The sequence below is a fragment of the Meleagris gallopavo genome, chromosome 1, assembly GCF_000146605.3.
Source record: "Meleagris gallopavo isolate NT-WF06-2002-E0010 breed Aviagen turkey brand Nicholas breeding stock chromosome 1, Turkey_5.1, whole genome shotgun sequence".
Taxonomy (NCBI): Eukaryota; Metazoa; Chordata; class Aves; order Galliformes; family Phasianidae; genus Meleagris; species Meleagris gallopavo.
In genome coordinates, this window is record NC_015011.2 from 177,056,278 (window position 1) to 177,078,242 (window position 21,965).

Sequence of the window (21,965 nt, forward strand, 5' to 3'; positions counted from 1 at the left end):
CTTCCCTTCCCTTCCCTTCCCTTCCCTTCTCTTCCCTTCTCTCATGCTGCTCCATACTGCTCAATCTCAATTGTTTCTGCACAGATAGCAATCTCTTTTCCCCAGAGAGCATGGAAGGTGAGGGAGAAAGGAGAAGGAGAAGGAGAAAGATGGAGATGGAGATGTCTGTGCAGTGCATCTGTGCCTGCAGAGGAGTTCAGTAAGATGTGTAATAGTATTCCAGGTTATGGGACAATAGAGAAGAAAATAATACACAGAAAAAAAAAAAGAAAAAAAAAAGAATTAAAAAAGGAAACCAGACTTTGAAGGCCTCGATCCATTCAATGTTATTGAGAACTTCTCTCTTCTTTGGATGGGCTATGTGACTGTCAGAGGTCTGCTGCAGACTGAACAAATCTGTGACTCTCCAGTTTTCCTCTAGGTCTGCATTTTAAGACAACAAAATTCTCCTTTGGACTTGTATGGTCTTTGAGGAATATATCAGTGCTTGTTCGAAGCACTGATATATCTGTTGGCAGCAGTGGCACGTTACAGATATTTCTTTTCCCTGGAATTACAGAACACCTTCTGACAGCTTTGGGAAAGAGAGAAAAGACCACACTGCAGTGTCCAGCTGTCAATTACAGCATTGCACATAAGCTGCATTGTACATAATGCTTGAAACTGTACACTAAGAAGCTGAAAAATGTTTTTGCTGATCACAAAATTGAACCCACAGCAGGTGGAAGTGAAACCTTTTGAGATTTGAAGAGAAGGACACAGTGAATATTTTCCCAGATCTGCAGTTGATAGCAGCAGTGCTATTCTGTGCAGGCAGGGTGAAGTTCAGAGGACTTCCAGGCAGCAAGTAAGACAGCAAGTGCATGTTCCAGGAATACTTAGAGTGAGTAATAGTTGTACTTCCTAAGAAAAACTGCAAGGTAAGTTGTTTCCATCTATTAGCACTCAGGGGAAAAGCTTGGTTAACTTTTGTTATGAGTGGGCCTGGAGAGCACAAAGTGTAGTAACGCTGCCTGAGACCCTTCCTGCCAGCAGTTCTGTCCACTGGAGGGGGCTCAGGGTTTCATAGGGGTTTTGAGGTTGTGGTGACTGAGCCATATCACACTTGGCCCAGTCCGGTTGTTTTCCTCTGTGCCCCCTGCAAGGTATGGGCTGCAATCCTTCCCCCATTCTGCATGGTTTGGAATAGCTGCATGTGCTTTGGTTTACAAAGACATCACAAAAAAACACTATTGTGCCTTTTTCAGTCTAACTCAGATAGAACTGCCTGCTACGTCACATCGTGGCAGCATTCCCCACTCAGGGAAACCATGATTACCCTTTATTGGTTTTCACATCATAAATGTTTAGGATAAAAGAAAGATGAACTTTGCAGAGGTTCAGATGATTTAGGGTGCAGCAGGCACCTGGATGTGAAACCATGTTAAGTACTAAGGCAGGACACTCCAGCCCCTCTGCCCCTCTGGCTCTGCCCAGTGCCTGGTGTTTTGGGAACAGATTCAGGGGAGGAGTGGGCAGGAGGTGGCAGCTGGTGCCCGATCCCCAGCACTGTCTGAGGTCCCACATCCTCCATGTGCTGCTGAGCTGAGAGATTGAGAAGCAAAAGATACTGGAATAAAAAAAAAAATCCCCCTAGAGTCAGTAAAAGGATTTTCACTCCCCCATGCTTTCTAATATAACCATGAAGGGGAATAATTTTGCATAGTTGTAGTCTTCTTATTCTCCAGTCACCTGCTGAATATTTATTACTCTGGCATCTCCTGTTCATAAACAGCTCGATTCTGGTTATTTGAGCATTCATTGCTTTAAAGTGAAGCCAATTGTTACTGAAAGAAGGTTCTTATTGCACATAAGTTTCCCACATCTTCCACAGAAAATATGATTATGGTACAGCTTTAACTCAGGGACTGCAGGTGATGGTAACTATTTCCTGCTGTGGGGAATGAGCCATAATTAATTAGCCACCTAGGAGAGATCCAGTTGCTGCTGACAGGTTTCAGCCAAACCACTCGCAGGTGCAGGGGCTCCTTTTCCTTGTGAGAGGGGAAGCATTTCCCAGATGGGGGTTCTGGGGCTCTACTGGTCTGCAGGACTGCAGAAAGTGCTGTGCAGCAGAACTACGAACTGGGAGCAAGGACTGCATGCTTGTCTCCAGACATAGACAGAAAATGTCTGAGTGGAAAAAAAGAATAGTCAATAAGCCAATTTAAGCTAAAACTTTTCATTTTTTTCACTGGAAATGAAAACTGCAAGAAAAGGTCAAAGTTTTTCCTTGCAACAGGAATAATAACCAAATCCTGGAGCTGATCTGACCACGAGCAGCATCTGCCGCTTGGTTCATGCTGGCACAGCTTCAGTGGGATGATTGTCCCAGGTCAGTCCTTCTAAGCTGGGACCTGCATTACAGCAGGGTCTATTATTGAAAAAATTCTTCTCCCTCAGCCTAGTCAGAAATTTTTTGTTCTCAGGATGCATTTTGATTTTCTTTGGGGGTCATTTTACTATGTTCTCTTTTGTTTGGTTTTGCCCAAACTGGTGGGAGGAGGATTACTGTAGGAGACAAAGCCGTAAATCCACGCTGAGATTATGAATCACTGTTTCCTGCCTTAATTTGTTTAGGAAATGAGATTTTTTGGACTATGTCTTTGCTCTCTTCCTCTGTTCTTCCTTTAGTAACTTTTGGATCAAGTTTCTACAAAGCTGGGCAGGAAGGTAATTCTTGTATCAATATCACATGCCAATGTGTTGAGTGAAAATAGCTGGAGAAGCTCGTTTTTTTATTGAGGGAAAAATAAATACTGAGGAAATCCTGTTTTGTTCAGTGACAGTGGCTATGAATTGAGACACAAGATGTTCCCTCTGAACACAAGGAAATACTTTCCAATGTGAAAGTGACTGAGCACTGGCACAGGTTGCCCAGAATGATAGTGAAAGAAAGGATCTGGAGATCCTCCTTGGGGATCTTCAAAATCTGTCTGAACACAGTCCTGGGCATCCTACTCTGCGTATCACTGCTAGAGCAGGTGTTGGACCTAATGGTCTCAGAGGTCCCTGCCAACCTCAATCCTATGATATGACACCAGAGATTCTGGCCCACGTGTCTGGGATTGAGAGAGAGCTGAGCTGTTGGATCCTGGGGTACACTGGTCCAGCAGACCACCCTGGTCAATGCCTGAACTAGAGATGACTTTAGCACCTCCTAGAAGAAACCACTGGACTCTTTCAAGGAAGGTGGATGGTGTCATCTTGGTCCAGCTACCCTGCCACTGACATGGGGTGGCATGGCACACAGGTTGGTTGTATATGGTCTTCTTTGGAGGGGATTGAAGGCAAGTGGTGGCAGAGTCCTTCTGTGCTCCAGATCAACCAGCAGAATGAGGTGTGTGCTACTGCAAAAACAGAAAGAGTGTGCCAAGGTGCTAATGTTATCCACATCTTCAGAAAACTGGATGGGCTCTAAATATTATTTCCTCTACTTTTTCACCATAATTTTTCACAAAACCAGATGGGTGCAGTGTACATAGACAAGAGCACTCTCTTTCTAAGAAGGGCTTTTGTTCATCTATCCATCTGCTCAGTATCCATGCAACGGTGAAATGGAGCAGCTTTTGCATATTTATACCCTTGTTCTGCCTGCAGCGCAGTGAGAACCAAATGACATGATCAGAGAGAAGTTTACCCATTTAGAAACACTCCAGCAACCCTAAGCAGAATAAATGTGAAATGAATGTTATCATTTAATTATTTTTAATCATTAGTAGACCTTGGCAAATTCTGCAAAGAAACATTCATCAATGTTAGCTCAAACAAAAATTGTACTTAGGTATTCATGGCCCTTTTAATGGCATTCTGAGTATGTGCATACAAATGATCTGTGCTCAGCTGAGTGTGAATTTGGGGTGGAGAGACCTTCAGAAGGAAGGAGGGCTTGTGGTTAGAGAGCTGTGACTTGGGAGCTTGGGTGTAAGTTCCTGGCTGTGCTGAAAGTGGTGTGATCCCAAGGAAGTCGTTTCAGGGAAGTGTTTTTGAACACATCTGATCAGGCACTTGGCCACATTTAGGGATTGGGTTCTGGATCTTACCTTATGCCTGTAAAAATCTGGCCCTGTATGTATCTAAACAGCTTCAGTTCCTCTTGTACAAAATTGAGGGAATCGTGTTTCTTTTGCCATCTGTAATTTCTCTCGTTCTGCTGTAGGCAGGGGCTATCACTGCCTGTGGCTCATAGAGAACACCGAGCTGCAGAAAAAAAACCTGTGTGGAGTGAAAATCCTTAACAGGTTCTTGGAATATCCATCTTTAAACTGGTTTGACTTCCTTTGGGCTGTGTGCCATTCTGGGCAGGGAGTGTGCACAGGAAGGAAGAGCTGTCCATGAGCATGTCCTGCCAGGTCTGTGTGACACGTTGTCTCCCCTTGGGCTGTGCTGCCTCAGGCACTACCTCCAGGCTGGAAGACCTGAGAAATAGCAGATCTGTGGAAACTTCTGTATTCACAAAACAGAATCCAGGATTATTACCCAATTTAGACAAAATCTTTAACACAGCAGCATCTTGGCTGGTTTAAAGGCCAGTGCAAGTGCAGGCTGAATTGAGATGTAAAGGTTTCCCCTAGCAATACCATCTGAGGACTGGATCTACTGTGCCTGAGGGAAGGGGACCGGACTCCTGCTCACTGCCATTTCTGCTGGCTGCTGTGACACTTCCCCTCTTCACATGGTGACATGATTTCTACAGGTATAGCTGGATCATGCTCTTTCCTTGTAAGTACCTCTGGGGTTTTGTTGAAGTGCTGGTACACAACCTGCCCTCTGACATTGCCACCCTTGTAGTTCTGGGTTTTCCAATGAACTCAATCTGTTGTTTATCAGATATCTGCCCTCTTGACCTAAAATTATTCACATGATGACATGTGAAGAAAGGCTGTGAGCAGAACATACAGAATCTCACATCTTCCCACACTGAGCTTTTCCCCAGCCTTTGAGCTGATGGCAGTGCTGCCTCAACCACCCAACATCTGCCTCTGATGTCTCTTTTGTGCCCTTGCTGCAGCCAGAGGTACGAGTCACTGCTAGAACATTCAAGTCTCATTAGCTGTAGGGGAGTACTTCAAAACCTGACACTGCCTCTTCTCCTGGTCAAGTATCCTTAGTTCTGGTGAATAATTTGGCTGTGAACCCCTGTCTCCAGCTGGAGCACTGACAACTCCAAATCCACACATTGCAAAGCACTGTACCACAGAACAACTTCAAACGTACAACAGGATTCACCAACACTTGCTCTTCAGTGACAGAAATATTTACATTTTTGTATTTTCCAATAGATTTGTGTAATATATTTGATTTGTTTTGCTATAATCTATGCAAATTTCAATAATCTATATAAACCTGTATAGTTTGTGAGAAGATAGTAGTGAGAGGAGTTGGTGCAAGAACCCATCACCCCCAGAGCATACTATTTTACTCCATGTTAATTCAGGCAGCAAAGCAAATACCTTACTCTCTGTAATTTATTAGTTAATATTCCGGCCAGTAAGGCAGTATGTCTCTATGACCTTTTGTTTGCTTTTTTAATTCTGTAGCTTGATATTCATTTGTTCCATCTTTTACCATTAGTGAACAAATAATCTTTGTATATGGCATTAGTATGCAGTCAGTAACTTCAGAGTGACATCCCAGTGCAGCAGAATGACAGCTACCGAAATCCTCATGCTTTCTAGGCATAGTCAGGCTTATCATGGATGTAGTCTAACATTTCCCCTAATGCTTTATTGTATCTTGGGTGGAAAAAGAATTGCCAGTGGCTGGTTTGTTCAGTATTACTCAACTGTTTTAGTTTCTTTTCATGCTTATACGCTACCTTGAAGAGACTTACTGGAGTCAGTAAGTTGAGCAACTTCCCTCCAAGTTATTCCTTGCCTTTAGTAGACCACCTGGAACACAAGTGAAACAAATCAATCAAGGTAGTTGGGTTTCTTCTGATGATTTCTACAGGTATAGCTGGATCATGCTCTTTCCTTGTAAGTACCTCTGGGGTTTTGTTGAAGTGCTGGTACACAACCTGCCCTCTGACATTGCCATCCTTGTAGTTCTGGGTTTTCTGATGAAATCAACCTGTTGTTTATCAGATATCTGCCCTCTTGACCTAAAATTATTCCTAGCTCTTAGTTTCTACTAACCCTTTAGCTATCTAGACTGACATTACTTCATTCATTCTCGTTTCTGTATAAAAGGGCACGTGAATCAAAATACCATCTCCAGAAGGTGTAACTGAAACTTGGCAGTCTTGTGTCAGATTTTCCCAAATTTCTGTAACCCATAGAAGAGCAGTGTGCTTGCCCCTTCTGACGGTGATGCAGTCCTAAAATCTGTCTTTCTCCTTAATGAACAGTATAGGGCACAGCTATTCTTGGTGGCTCACCAGCATCCTTGAGGGGCTCTTCATTGAGCTCAGATTCCTGTATCTGTTAGCATTTTGGACATATCTATATTCAATTCTTTGTGATCAGAACTCCATTTGCTGGTTGTTTCTATGAAATGTTTGTGTGTCTGGGCAGCAGCTGGAATTCTGGAGTTCTGCATCCCATCTATGCAGAATCACATCTGTCTGGGCCAGGCTTTACTACTTGTTCCTTTTCCATATCATGTGATTTAGTTAATTTGTGTTATTGTTCCAAAAAGGTGCAAAAGGGTGCTCTCTTCCAGCATTCATGTTTTTTTTCTTTAGTCCTCAGCAATGTGCCATACTGAAATTTTCTTTTCTACCTCTGTCTCCAACATTCCAGCAAAACCTTGGACCTTTGCCTCAGTCCTGAAATACTGGCTTTTCTCTCATTTTCTATGGAACCCAAAACTATCTCCATAGGTCACAGACTGCCTTCTTACTCTTTGCGTTTTCTATCTATCTGTGTCCTGTAAAATTGTTCTGCTTGGATGACTTTCCTCTTAAGCTAGAGCCAAGTCAATGCTGTTGATTTATGGGTTTGGTAATTGCCCCCATGCTGGTCCAGCCCATTCATCACTGCAAGTTTAATTTTGAACCTCAGCATTAGATTTCTGCCTGGGTTCTTCCTGCATGAAATCAGATCCCATATCCAATACTTGCCTTTGGTCCTTCCTTAACTTTCTGTTTCTCAAAACTGAGCAATCAGCTAGAGAAAGCAGCAGTGCCTCTACAGTCTTCAAGAGTAGGTCCTAGTATAGTCCTTCTTCTGGTGCTGCTGACACTGTGGCCAAGATGGATGGTGCTGTGGTAGGGTTACAGTCATTCATGGCCATGCCTGGGCTCCTGTGAGTTCCACTGCCACTGCACAGCAATATCTACCCAGAGTCCTAGCAGTGATCATACACCTCTTGTCCCAAAGCCTGACTCAGATCCAGCTTAAGACCCATCATGCATCCTTTCATCAGCAATTGTGTCATCTGAGTGGCTTGGTGGCTCAGCATGAGCAGGTGCTGGGTCAGACCAGCAAGCTCACTCCTGGTCCAGGGGTCAAAACATTGCCCAAGAGCCCCTCACCAAGGGCTACAGCATAATCTGATGCTGCATTGCTCTTCTCAAAGGCTCAGTTATCTGGCAAACCAAAACATGAGATCCACCATGCTGATTTACAACCATCTCCTGTACAACTGCCTACACAGGTGCTCACTGCTTGTCTGGATCCTAAACTTGAGTTTCTGCTACTCTAGATCAGCTTGGCTGCTACCAAGTCTTCAGAGTCGTGATGTCTTCTTTCTAATTCTAGTAACATGAGTTTTAGGATGTATAGTGTGGCCTACAGTGCAAGCTGTAACATGATGAGCAGAGACCTACAGTGATGAATGTCATTAGATTTCTCACTTATGCACAGAACAAGAAGGGTTTTTCAGAATGAAAGAGAGGCAGCACTTTGTGTATCAGCAGGATGTTTGGGCAACAGTGATTATAAGAGTGCTGTAAATAACAGAGCTAGACTGTAGTTGTATGGAGGAAACTGAGTTGTATGTTCTAGTTTGTGAACATAGACCAGCATATTGCTTCTCTGGCCACAAATCAAGCACTTCTATATGATTTACTTTCTCTTTCTACTGTCTCATTTTTGAAGTTCAGTCAATCATCTCACTTCTCTGTGATTTATGACATTAAGTTTTGCTAGGAATGAGTCATAAGATAAAAGTGGAAGTTTATTTGTATTAGTAAAACCGAGCTCATCTGTCTAGGGCAAGATAGGAAGAATTTAGTTTTCTCTTGAAAAAATTCTGATGGATGATACAAGTTTCCATCCTTCCCTTCTGTTCCTCCTTCTCCTCAACCCACACTTGGTTGCAAAGAAAGACCTTGTGGTCAAGGCTTACGCACTCCCTAGCCTGTTTGCCTGTCCTGGCAAACATGCCAGCACGCCTGTGGCACTTTAGGATTCTGTAACAGCTCTGTGTGAAGCCATGGATGGATGGTGGGTGAAGCTGAAGAACTCAGCCTCGCTGTAAGTTGCCCCATTGTCTTCCAGCAGCTCAGTACAGCTGGCATTGCCTGTGGCCAGCTGAGGGTTCAGTGACTCCAGGGATGGAGATGCCATCATCTGTCTGGGTAACATGACACAGAGGATCTCTTACTATAGTCTGACCAATCTGGCAGACCTTGTGCTGGGAATGAGTACAAAAGAAATTTCTCACTCATGTGAGAGCATATTGCCTGGGCAAATACCAAAGGCACAGTCTAGGGAGCACTGCAGTCCAAATATTCTGGTTTACTCATCACACCATATGCTCTCCACTCCAAATCTCAGAAACTTTTTTTACGTGCTGAATGAAAAGGCAGAGGGGACAGGTCTGACCCTTCTACTGTAGTGTTCCTGCTTTTGGAAATGGAAATATCTTCTCTGACCATCACGTCTCTTTAGCTGTTCTAAGTAGCTCCTTTCACACTCTTTTTACTACACAATGGGATATGTGTGGCCACTGGTCCTTAGAAGACCCATGAAAGGAGTTTACACTTGCTTCCACCTCCCTAGACCTATTAAAAACTCTTTTAGCCTGAGGTGAAAGGACCACTCTACCACTCTAGGTCATAATTGCCTCTTTGCCTATTGTTCTTTCCAAGGGCATAAAACAACTACTCTCCTTTAGATGGAGGTTTGAGATGGTAATGAACATTTATTGGTTAAGCAGCATACTTGTAATATTAATGTTCTTGGATAACAAGCATACTCCTATTTCTGTGTCTCCACAATGTATTTCTTTTTGTTTTACTTTCTTTTTTTTCTTCTTTTTTTTTTTCTCAGGATAAACAGCTATTTAAGAATATCACCTAGGGATCTACTCTACTCTTCCTCAACTGGTTTAGGAGGAGAGATTCTGAAGAGCAAAAGATCGGGCTGAGATAAAGTTAAAAGGAAAGAAAAGGAAGAGAAAAATGAAAGAAAAATGAAAGAAAAATAGGAGGAAAATGGAAGAAAAATGGAAAAAATAAAAACAGAAAGGAAATTTTGAGCTTTTGCCATTAGTACATCTATCTTCAAGAAGAGAGTGCAATATTTTTAGTAATGTCTCTGGTTAGTCTTCTGAGAGACCACAGATACAAACTCAACCATATTTTTCCCCTTCAGCACCTGTACACATTGAAGAAAAGTGGAGATGATCCCTTCTGGCTTTGAGTGGGGGCTGCATTGAAAAGATACTGTCTGAACCTTCTTGCATCTTCGGAACAAAACTTCTTCTGGACAGCATGTCCTCCATGGCATCTACAACAATTATTTTAGACAATGGTTTTGAGCTTCCTAGCTTCCCATCCAGCAAGAGTGGAACTCATAGGTCCATGTATACAGCAAACATGAAGACATTTTTCCTCAGAACTTTGTTCTGGGCAGTTGACTGAAGAACTGGTTGGTTATTAAGAAATGTCTCTGGGCAAAGCTCAATCTCTTGCTGCAATAAGGATGCAGAACAGAAAAACATTTTATGACTTCTTCCAGGCAGTCTCTGTGGCTCTGCAGAGAGTGCACAAAGCTCTCACTGGATGAACTGAGGACCTTAGCACATCCTTGAAGATTGGTATGTCTTCCTTTTTGCTCTTCTTCTTATCAATATGAGGAAATTGGAGACCCATAAACAACAGAGGTTGTCTCACAAGGCACTTTGAGATGTGTACTCAAGTAGGCCTGGAATTTTGTCTCAGAATAGCTTGAAATAACCACTTTGTAGGTGTCAAGGGCTGTGATAACATAAGAATTGTGACTTTTGGCATTGCAAAAGGTAATGAAGTAGTCAGGTACTCTAGAGGACTGCAGCAAGTAGAATTAGTGGGTCTCTAGAGTTTGGCAGCTTTGTACATTTCTTCCTTAACAGTGTTGAGGGTGCACATTAGGATCTTGTCATCTGTTGGAGGATGTGCTGTTTAGGCATATCTGTAAACAGTGTGTAGAGTAACATTTCCTCTGCCTTACACATGATGAGAGAAGGTTTCCTGCTGTGTAGGTCCGATTAAATTCTCTTGATACATGTGGTTTTAGAAGCTGCTAATTGCTTCTGTGTTTCACTGAAAATATCCAGGTGCATGCACTTGTCTGACATTAGGCCAGAGATTCCTTACTGTAAGTGTTCCAGAGCAGATTTACTTTGTCACAGACAGATGGCAAACTCTCAAAGGAGATGGCCAGTTTGTCATCTGCAAAGGTGCTAAAAGTTGCCTTATCAACATCTCTGTTCTTGTTCTTAAACTTCCTCGAGTTCTTCAGAAAGTCTTATGACTGCTCATCATGTAATACACTCATATTTTCAATTTATTCCTTGTCATCCCCTTGTTCAAAAGCAAAATTCATGAGCTTTTGTTCTGTAATGTCAGACTTCGGAAGGTAGCTCTGCAGGACTACCTTTGCCACTGACACATCATAGTCAAATTCAGTTGGGCTTTTGATGAGCTGGAGAAAACAAATTACATAGTTATAATAGGTTACAGACTCCTTTTCTCCTGCTGTTAACAGAGTGGAGACATGAGAGCCTGATCTAAGGTATTTTTAATATCTTCCTCTTTAATGTCATGCATTATCACTGAAAGCATATTAAAATTCAGTGGTTCTATTACACTGCTGTAGACTTTGGCCAGTCAGCTACATAAACAGAAGAGCAGATGAGCAATGCACAGGTTTAGATGATAGTATGTATTCCTTTGAGACTCCAGGTATTTCTTCCACCAAGCTACATTGCTTGGCAAAGGCTGTCCATCTCCTCCAGGACTGATCTTGTGCTCCAAATAAGGATGCCAGCAATTCCAAATTTCATATAAGCTTTTACTCTGGATGGGGATTGCAGAGAAGCTGCAAGAATAACTTTCCAATCATTTGAACTTTTTCCAGGATCTTTAATGTGCCAAAGATAGAATTGGGAAATTGATTATAATGTGGTTTCAACAGATACTTCTCAAATCTCATTCTCTTCTACAGATCTATTAAAATCTGTTAATGTAAAAATTGATTTGGCTCAATTTTTCTTTGGATTCTTAGTTTCTTCTTAGGATAATTTCCTTGGCCAAGGACTCCTGGCCCTAGAAGTGCTTGTGTTCCTGGAAGGCATCAACTACTCTTCAAAGGTACCATTTCCATGTTAACTAACACATACATCCTGCGTAAAGGAGGCCCACAGATGAAACTGTTTTCTCAGTTCTCTGTTTTCCACTTCAGGCTGGGCTCCCCAGCTTGTCAAGCCATTACAACCACATAGATTAGATTAAAAACCAAACAAATAGCACAAAACACAAGAAAGAAAGAAAGAAAAAAAACCAACAACCCCACAACAGCAACAACAACAAAAACACAACAAAACCAAAACCCTAAAGCAAACAGCATGGTCAGTATGAAAGGCATCATCTATGTAGATGAAAACTGGAGGAACCTGCAAAAGATTGTTAACCAAGAACAGGAGGGATAAGATGCCACGAGATTCCAAAGGAGAGCAACTCAGAGATCTGCACACAAGTGCCTAAAGCTACTTAAGACACCTAGAATATCTGGGACATTTGTGCAGGGATAATAAGATAGACAGGGCTCGACTATTACTGCTGCCCATATATAGCATCTGTGGACAATTGCATCCCTCAGAGAAATTAGTCATATGTAAATTCAGAAGGCTACAGAACCCCAAACCCCTAAAGAGGTACATAAATGTGAGGATCTGAATCTCAAACCAGTTCATATGAAAAACAGGACTTGTGTCTGTCCTTCTGTGTGATACCTGGAAGAGGGGACAAGTCTGCACTAGTTATGGTAGCCAGTGGCAGAAACACAGGTAGGAAGCATTCTAGTGTAGGGGAGAGTCTTGAATGGACCTTGTTTCACCTCTGTTTTCACATAATTCCTCAATAAAGACAATGAGATTTGTCCCCTGCAAGACATGAGGGCCCATTCAGTGTGTGCAGCCATCCTGGGCTTCCTTGGTATGGGTGACACACTGGGGTCAGATCTCCCACCTTGCAACCCACGTTCCCTTGCGATCCCAGTGATCCCACTGTAGTCTCAGACTCACGGGTTTCCCTGTGCACCCAGGGATTGTCATCCCACAGATATTCCCCTGGCTTGCATGTAAGTCTCTGTGCTCTTGGGATCCTTGTCATGTCTCAGCCCTACAGATGTCGCATCTGTGCTTCCACTCATGCAGGGGCTTTCTGCTCTGCAGCAGCCCTCCAGATTCGGTTGTCCTCCATATACCCAGAGGCATTGGCACAGGCTGCCCAGAGAAGCTGTGGGTGCCCCATTCCTGGAGGTGTTCAAGGACAGGTTGGATGGAGCCCTGAGCAGCCTCAGCTGGTGGGTTGCAGCCAACCCATGGTATAGGGGTTGGAAATGGATAGTCTTGGATGAGCAAAAATAAGAAGTATATATATATATATTTTTTTTTTTCAAAAAAGTAATAATGAAGGGAAACCAAATGAAAATAAACCTGCATCTTCTAATCTTATTTCCCTTGTTCCACCAAGTCTGTCTCTGTAGAAATCATTCTAGTATCACATTGTATTTAGTTGTATGACATTATAACTCCATGAATTCAGAGAATTCAACTTTGCCTCCCACTAAAAAGATAGAAGATACAATGTTTGCTCTGGACCTTGTCTCCTCATCTTTAGTCCATGCCCAGTCCTTGCAGAACAAGGTATCTTCCCTTCTTTCTTCACTGACTCAGAATGTAATAAAATAAACAATGTACATGCCTGAGAAATAGTGAGCAAATAAATTTGAGGCGTTTGTAAGTTCAGTAGAGCACAATGGTGGTTGGACTCTGCCTATCAAGGAGGAACATCCTGTTTGGAGGAAGCATATTTGGTGCAAGAGGAAGGAATGAAGATCAACTGTAAGAATGTCATCTCAGATGACGTGGGATAGGCTGACATTTCAGTGAGCCAAGGAGAGATTGGCAAATATGGCTAAGAGGTTTGTAGCTCATGAATTAGCACTGAACATGCAGTGTTTCATCTCTAATGAACTTCATTTCCCCTTGTAGGGTGGCCAGTGCCCAACTCTGTGTCCACAGATGGTGAAAGCTATGTGCAGGACCAGATCCTGAGACTTGCACGTGGTTCCAGGATTCACAAATGCCCTCTGGGCAGAAAGGACAGTTTCTGATTCCTTCTGTGAAATCAGATCTGTTGTATGAGCGAACCAAACTGAGAAAAGGCATCTCTAGGCTCTCTAGGAAAAACACAGAGGAGCTGCCAGTCTGCCACTGAAAACAGCTTACAATAAGCACATTTGAAAAGCTGTCAGTATCAAGTTTTTTCCACATGTTCTACTGTGTACATCTGTATAAGTGTGAAAGGAAGAACTCTGAGCTTGAAGCAAAAGTGCATTGTCATGTTCTCTTTCAACATGTCTGTGTCTCTGTATGGAGCTCTTTCTTGATTTACATTGTAGGGTTTCTGTTTTATAAAGCTTGTATTTTAAGTCTCTTTTTATTTATTTATTTATTTATTTTTAAGAAGACAACCAACCATCACATCAAAAGAAGACACTGGAAAAGTAAGATTCCCCTGTAGAGTTATCAGTGTTTGAAGCCTAAAATCCTGCTGAGAACCCCAGAAGTAATCATTACAATACATCATTTTAAACAAGCTCTTTGCATCAGGGGATTCTGCAAACAGAGCAGCAAATATTACAGAGCATAATGTGTTTCTTTATCACAAAACAAAGATAAAGCCTGGTTCTGGAGAATAAAGTACACTCTCTAGGAGATAATTGTCTCTATTCGCTTTAAATTGACATTTGCCTTATCACATTAATGCTATTTCATCACTGTACCAAAATTTAAGAACAGGAAAGATACAAGTTATCAAGTTAAAACCAGTATCAACTATGTCTAATAGCAATATAACATGACCACAGAAGCTGTCATTTTTATTTACCCAAGTCATTCTTGCCTGAGAAATTCTTTTGTGTGTATGTGGCAAAGGTCAGCTAAGAAGAGTTCTTCTGCTGGGTTTTCAAGTAACAAAGTTATTTAGTCAGGGTGAAGTAAATATTCAAGAAAACTGGAGCATTTAAACTAAAAGAAATCATGTAGTTTGGTATTGTATCTTCTGATCTTGTTGGGAGATGCCTCTGCCTCTTACCAGCAAAAACCAACGCCCTCGGGAATTATTTGTGTGGCAACAGATACAGATTAGCTGACAGAAATAGAACAGCTTCTTGAAATGGGGTCTTGATAGGTGTCAGACCTTAGAAGGATTTTAGCTCTGAAGAAAACAGATACTTGAGAAGCTAGCATCATTTGATATAAGTGAATGAATTGTGGATAGGATGACGTATGTAGCAGGCAGCCCTTTACCAAGAGGATATTAAGGGATTTTGCTTGTTAGAAAAATATCCATCCTGAAGGCATGGCATTTTTATAAAGCTAAAATGCTTGGGCTTACTTCTGAGGATCAGTTTTGGATAGGAAACAAGGGCAAGCTTCAGGTTGTAAAGTAAAGTACTGATAGCACAAAGTGCTGAATGTTTGATGTACCTGAGAGACATAGCTAACCCACACCATTTAGAAACTGTAGTGCAGAAAGCAAAACAGTATCAGGAAAGGTTTGAAAAATAAATGTGTAAAAGGGAAACTGTGTATGTATATATGTAGAAAGCACAGATATGTATTGACATGTTTCTAAACTTTCTCCTTAGCTTGCCACTGCCCTTAGTATCTTATTTGCCCATGACATGTTACAAAGTTGAAAGGTATTGGAGTATCAGAACTGACCATGAGCTGAAGTTGTCTTCAGGATGTGTTTTATCATTCGATGGAAATCAACCGCTTTTATTTAGTGAGGAAGAGTCATGAATTCATGTCCGTGTTGCACAAACATTGCACCTTCCTATACACAGTTTTAGAAAGATTGACAGGACAGAAATAATGAAAAACCTCGTTTTAACTTCTGTGAAGTTTGCCCTCTGTTCTCTTGGACAGTCCAGCTCATGCCCCACATGCCACAAACATCTCCCTGCTTAAGAAGCTCCCTTCAAGTACTGGAAGGCTGTTATGAGGTCTACTTGGAACCTTCTCTAAGCTAAGCAAGCACAAATCTCTCAACCTTTCTTCACAGGAGAGGTGTTCAGCTCTTTGGTGATCTTCACGGCCCTCCTCTGGACCTGTTAGAGATACTACTGAGGGAAGATCTTGTCCCAAATCCTTAGATATATTGATGTTCCTTTCTTTTTTTCTTTATTTTATTTTATTTTCTCCCGGGATGGTTGAGTTTCTCTCTTTCTTTCTCTCTTTCTTTCTTTCTCTCTTTCTTTCTTTCTCTCTCTCTCCTACATTTCTTTTCTTATTTTGTTTGATCTCTTATTTCAGAGAATCCTCACCCTGTTGCATCCACTGAGGAGTGAATGCTCCGATGCAGTGATGTTGCCCAATGCCCACACCAAAGCTTCAGCAAACCCAACAACTTGCATGAGACATATGAGGCCCCCAACTTGGAGATTATTTTAATCATGCTGCTGTTTTCAAAATTATTTTGCTAAACTATTAAGAGAAAGAGAATCATTAGCAATGAATAATTACTCTCTTAGGAATCTGAAAAAAAAAACGAACAACCTCACAGTTCTAAAATGTTTTGTAAGGCACAACAATATGTTCTCTGTAAAAGGAAACCCTGCAATGGCAATACTGTGTTTAAAATACCATGAGAAAGCCTTAATAAGCAACAGAGATATTGTAGGTATCTTTTGCTTTAATGACTGCTGATTAATTATCATATGAAGCTCATGGATACTTTTATTTCAACAAATTGGCAATTCTGCCCCAGGCTATCAGACACCGTACTCCTGGTGCTGCACAAATGAATGTGCACTAAAGATTACAGGATCTGACTCAAAATGCCAACGGCAAACCAGAGCAATTGTGGCTGCTTGCTTTGCTAATTACCCCAGGGGCTTCAGCTGCAGGAGGAATCCACAGTTTGTAATTGCCCCACAGCACAACTGCACCAACAGCTGTGTGAGAGCTATGGGGAAGGCACAGAGGAAGGGTTTTAATTCTGAAATTTCCTGCTACTTTTGCACAAGATCTGAGGATGGACATAAACCTGCCTGCACCTGAGAGATGTACACAGCACACACACCCCACAGCTCTGCGTGCATTTGTGCAGTCTGAGGCACCTCTCAAGTAGCTCAACCAGAAAGAAGTAGGGCAGTGGTTCTGAAACATCTTGTAGGGGCTGTGCTATGCAATTGTCACAGCTTTCTCTAAACTTTTATTTCACTGTTAGTATTTTCTGTCCTAATCCTTCAAATCTATCTTCCTTTATGACACTAAAGTTTCGAGAATTATTCAGAATAAAATCAACAAAATCCATGTGCCACATTTGAGGATTAATCTGATAAATTGTGGGTGCGATCTGCTTGCACTATATGGAGGCCCGTGAGCTATGCTTGGAGCACAGCCTTGCAGATGTTTACTGCAGTTCTTGAAATACTTAGCCCTGTGAATATCAACAAAAGATTTTCTGTTTTTCTACCATACAGTTATAATAAGCAATGACCTTCAATGTTATTTTCAGTGGGCAAAGTTCAAACCACCATTCTGCTCTCCCAAGCATTTCAGCAAAGGTTATTGTCTTACTGTGGCACACTCCCCTGGCTGCATCTCAACCCTAATCTTTCATTCTTAAGAACAAGGAATAAACTTTTAACTCCTTCATGTAACTGAAGTCTCTGTTTAATCATTAAGAATATCAGGAGAACAAAGAAAGTCCTTTTCCTCTCTAATCTGAACTGAATTATTTTATCATTGCACTTACCATAGACCGATGTGCCTCTTTCTTTCCTTTGGGCAGAGAGGTGTAGTCTCTTTCTGAGGGCAAAAAACAATATCTTTTCAAAGAGCAGGTCACTTTGAGGGCACATGGGCTGTATTTATGTTATAATATTTGTGCATGATTTTCATTTTGTTTTTGGGATTTACAGCACAGTTAATATTTCTCCATAGGACTTGCTCACCTCATTTGTCATTATGCTCACATTAAAATAACAGATCTGAGTGTTGCATGGTTTTGCACTTTCTATATGACACACACACATATATAACTTCAACAGAGATTCCAGCAGCCATTAAGACTCTTACTGGATAGTAGCACTTCTGCCATGACAAGGTGGGTGACACAACTGGCTACCTCCCATGGTAACCTTCCTGTGAGTCCCATGACATGCTTCTGATTATAGGCTTTGCATCCAAGTTCCACTAGACCTCTCCAAAAAACCGCCATGCGTTAAATAATGGTGCATCTCCATTAGCAGTTTTCAGTTAATGGTTTCAGAATGGAGATTTTCTGTAGGGATGCATTAGGCTGCAAAGTGCCAGGAAGCACTGCTTCTTTCCTTCGTATTACCAAGAAAAAGCATGTTGGCTGATAAATGACTGCAAACTGCTTACCAGTGAGCAAGAACTAAGACTTTCTAAAGACCAAGGCTTTCTTCACATGAAGGCTTCAGAAGTTTTATGCAGACACCCTTTTCAACCAACATCAGCACTTCAGTGAGCATAACCGAGAACAATTCTTCAGTCTGTGTACTCTCACAGCAAGGCAAGATAAGAACCTCTTTGTTGCGAGCAACAACTTGTTTTGTGCCTGTGAGAGCCAACTGCCTCAGTTCATTTCATCTGTCTCTGTGAAGGTTATTTGCTGTTCACTGCAAGTTATCTTCAGGTGTACTGCAGGCTTACTCCCATAATTTTCTGTTAATTACTTATTTACTTATTGCTAATAAAGAGAATAGGAGAAAAATCCACTTTGGTAATCTAAACAAAAGCCAGGTGTCTGGCCATACTTACCCTCACTATCTCCTGTTGTCACAGTTATTGATAAATCTAAGGCTTAAGCTGTTTCTACCATAAGCTTTTTACTAAAAATTGGATGCTTAAAAGAATAACTAGAATCATAAAATCATAAAGGCTGGAAGAGACTTCTAAGATCATCTGGTCCAACCAACCACCAATATTGCCCACTGAACCATGTCTCTCAGTGCCACATCTCCATGTCTCTTGAACACCTCCAGCAATAGCAGCTCCATCACCTCCCTGGATATCCTATTCCAGTGCCTGACCACTCTTTCAGAGAGTAAATGTTTCCTAATATACTACCTGAACCTCCTCTGGCAAAACTCGAGGCCATTCCCTCCCATCCTATCACTCTTACGTGGGTGAAGAGGCTGAATCCCACCTCGCCAGAACCTCCTTTCAGAGAGCTATAGAGAGTGATAGAGTGTAGATATAGTGTACAGAGGCTCCCCTGAGCCTTCTCTTCTCCAGACTGAAGTAAGCAGAAAAGTACCGAGCATACCCAGAAACCCAACTCACATAGCATGGTTCCATTCTTCTCTTAGAAATTCATCAGGGCTTCCCCTTCTCACTGGAATTGTTTGTTGCTGATAGAGATGAGGTAACCACAATGATTGTTTTACTCCAAGTACTCAGAGATGCCAACCTGCTGTTGGCTCAGTACGCTGAACAGGCAGCCCTGATGGCTCATCTGGCATTTGCAGAATCGTGAGTGCAAAGAAACTGCAGTGCTTGCCTATAATATCAACAAACCTCTGAGCCCATTGTACAAACACTTTAGCTTTTAGCAGAACAGATGGATGTGGAGCTGGTGGCTACTGCCAAATATGCAAACAGAATCATGGATTCTGCTGAAGGATGTTTGGAAGATGTAAATGATCACTGAATAGCACCTACTGCCATGTTGCTGGGCCCATGCAAAGTCATGGTGATTTCTACAGAGCTTTAGAATTGTTGGACTGTAATTGTACTGTAATACACAGCAAAGAAGTAAGCATTTAGCGCTTTGGGTTGGCATGGAGCAACATGTGCTAGATAGTAGGCTCACATCAGCAACATCTCACATCTTCCTTAATTTTATTAGCGTTAGCCTTCCAAAGAGTATCCACCAGGATATGCTGCTCTGTGGCCAGAGTCACCATCTCTGGGGCAGAGGATAAGCATTCAGCCAAACCCTTCTTGAGTGCTGGGCAGGAGAATGAATTCAGTGGTATCTGATGCCTGGAATATTGGCTTCTGTGAAGGTGACTTCAGTGACTTTTGAAAATCTCTCCTGCGAGAGTCAAAAATCACCACTTGACCAATTGACTTCAAGTAGATATCAGGGAAAGGTTCTTCATCAGAGGGCAGCGGCCATGGCATCAAACTGCTGGAGTTCAGGGAGCATTTGGACAATGCTCTCAGATACAGGGTTTAAATGTTGGGTGGTCCTGTATGGAGCCAGGAGTTGGACTTAATGATCCTTGTGGGTCCATTCCAATTTGGGATATTGTGTGATTCTTTAACGGACCTAAAAGCGTACTGATCTATGATATCTCTTCATGGCTCTAAATGTATTCAGAATTATTTGTTATTAGACTGAAATCTCTCCAGAGTATCAAAATAAATGTGAAATACCACAATTCCATCTATTAAGTTAGCTCAGCAAATATTTTTCTTCAAAACTTCTCTTCCACGTGTCAAAAATGAGTAGAGATGTCCACAACCGTAAGAAACCAACATTTCTAACGTTTCTATAGTCTGGACAGTTTATGCTTTATTCACTGTCACTTTGTGATCTTTGGTTTATTCCATTAAAAGCTGTGCCCTTCTCAGAAGGAGCTACTGCTGTTTAGCCTTTGTTTTTTGATGGGATTTATTCAGGTAGTCAGTGACCTTTCCTACACGCCCTATTGATTGTCTAGAATGGCACAGCCTGACAAGGTGAAAATAGCTAAAGTGTTTTATTGTTTCTAGTACTTGTTTATTTACCTGGTTATGCAATGCACTTATAGACTGGCTGGCTGATTGATTTATTGCTGCTTTGTGCAGCTGCAGGCATCCTTCTGGGCTACCAGGCTGGAGAAAGACTTTCAGCAGCTGAGGGTTTGCGCCAATGTCCATGAATTAACAAATTACATGGAAAGCATTTTAGTCAAAACCAACCTTGTAACTCACGGCTGTCCATTTGCCATTGTATGTAAATGCTCATGTATGTTGAAAGCCTGCCAGCTGGCCATGCAGTGGATTACTGCTGGGACAACGTAAAGGAAATAGGGAAAATACACTGGAAAAGGATTGCAAAGGAGCAACTGTAGCTTCCATCACCACTGTGTAACAACCTTTCAAAGAGTAAAATGAGCATGGGACAAAGCAATGTTTTCCTCCAGCATCAATTGTTCCCCTGAGAGCTCAGCTGGCAGAGACTTCAGCCAACTGGGCAGAGCAGGAATAAGTGGCTAAAGTGCGAGTGCAAAATGTAGCTGAACAGGGAGATTTTTGTAGCCCTGGCAACCCAAGAATGAGCCATTTCCAATGATCCGGAAACCTCAACATGATCTCTCCAGCAACCTCTGGCCAGCTGTACCATGAAGGCAACACAAATCCTTTTACTAGAGGTGAGGTCTGGGCTGTCACAGGGCAAGAATCAAATGTCATTGTACAGAATGGTCTTCCACAGCCCCTGGTATTCAGGGGCAGATAACAGCCACTGGGAGAACAGAGACCCCTGTGGAATAGCAGAAAAAGAATGTAAGGAATAGTTAGATTTGGAAGGTGGGGAGTACTAAGCTTAGGGATGTGTATGCTGTTCTGTAAGCAGTATGTATTTCCCTACACTTTTAGGGGAGAAGTTGTTAACTGATTACCCAAGAAAGAGCAAACTTCCTTCTGCCTAGTGATTCAATCAGCATGATGCTCTGTAATGTATTTACATGCAACAACCCATTACTCTTATCTTGCTCCAATCCATAAATGCTAATGATGCAAAGCTGTGGATGGTGTTCCTGGTGGAACCTTGTTACTCCTTTTGGCTGAAGCTATATATGAAGGTAATTAGTGTAGAGGGGTAAACATTGTCTGAGAAATAACTGAACTCATGCTTAAAGGGATTGATAATGCTATTCCCTTAGTGGCTGAGACCAGGAACCTTGAAACACCCAAGAGATAAATTTTCTCTGCCTTTCGATTCATCAGGATAAACTTTGGAAAAAAGTGTAGCAACAAAGAGGAAGAACTATTTCCTACAGGAGGTGCTCAGTTCTGTTACAGAAAGGCCAAATCATGGAGTCCATAGAAGAAGCTGGTTTAGGATCACAAAGGAAAGTGGTAACAGAGGAGGTTTAGGTTAGACATAAGGAAGAACTTTTTCTCTCAGAGAGTGGTCAGGCACTGGAGTAGCCTGCTCAGGAAGGTGGTGGAGTCGCCGTCCCTGGCAGTGTTCAAGAGGTGTCTGGATGAGGAGCTACAAGATATGGTTTAGTGCTTGTGGTAGCAGTGGTAGTGGGAGGATGGTTGGACTAGATGATCTTGCAAGTCTTTTCCAACCTTGCAATTCTATGATTTTAGGAAACAGGGTAATCCTAGAAAGTACAATCCTACTATAAGACATCTGACGTTGGAGGAGAAGAAACCTATTGGAATGACTGTATGTGTTGTGGGAAAGTTATGGTTTTCTTGAATAGAACAGGTCTGTATTTAGGAAGAAG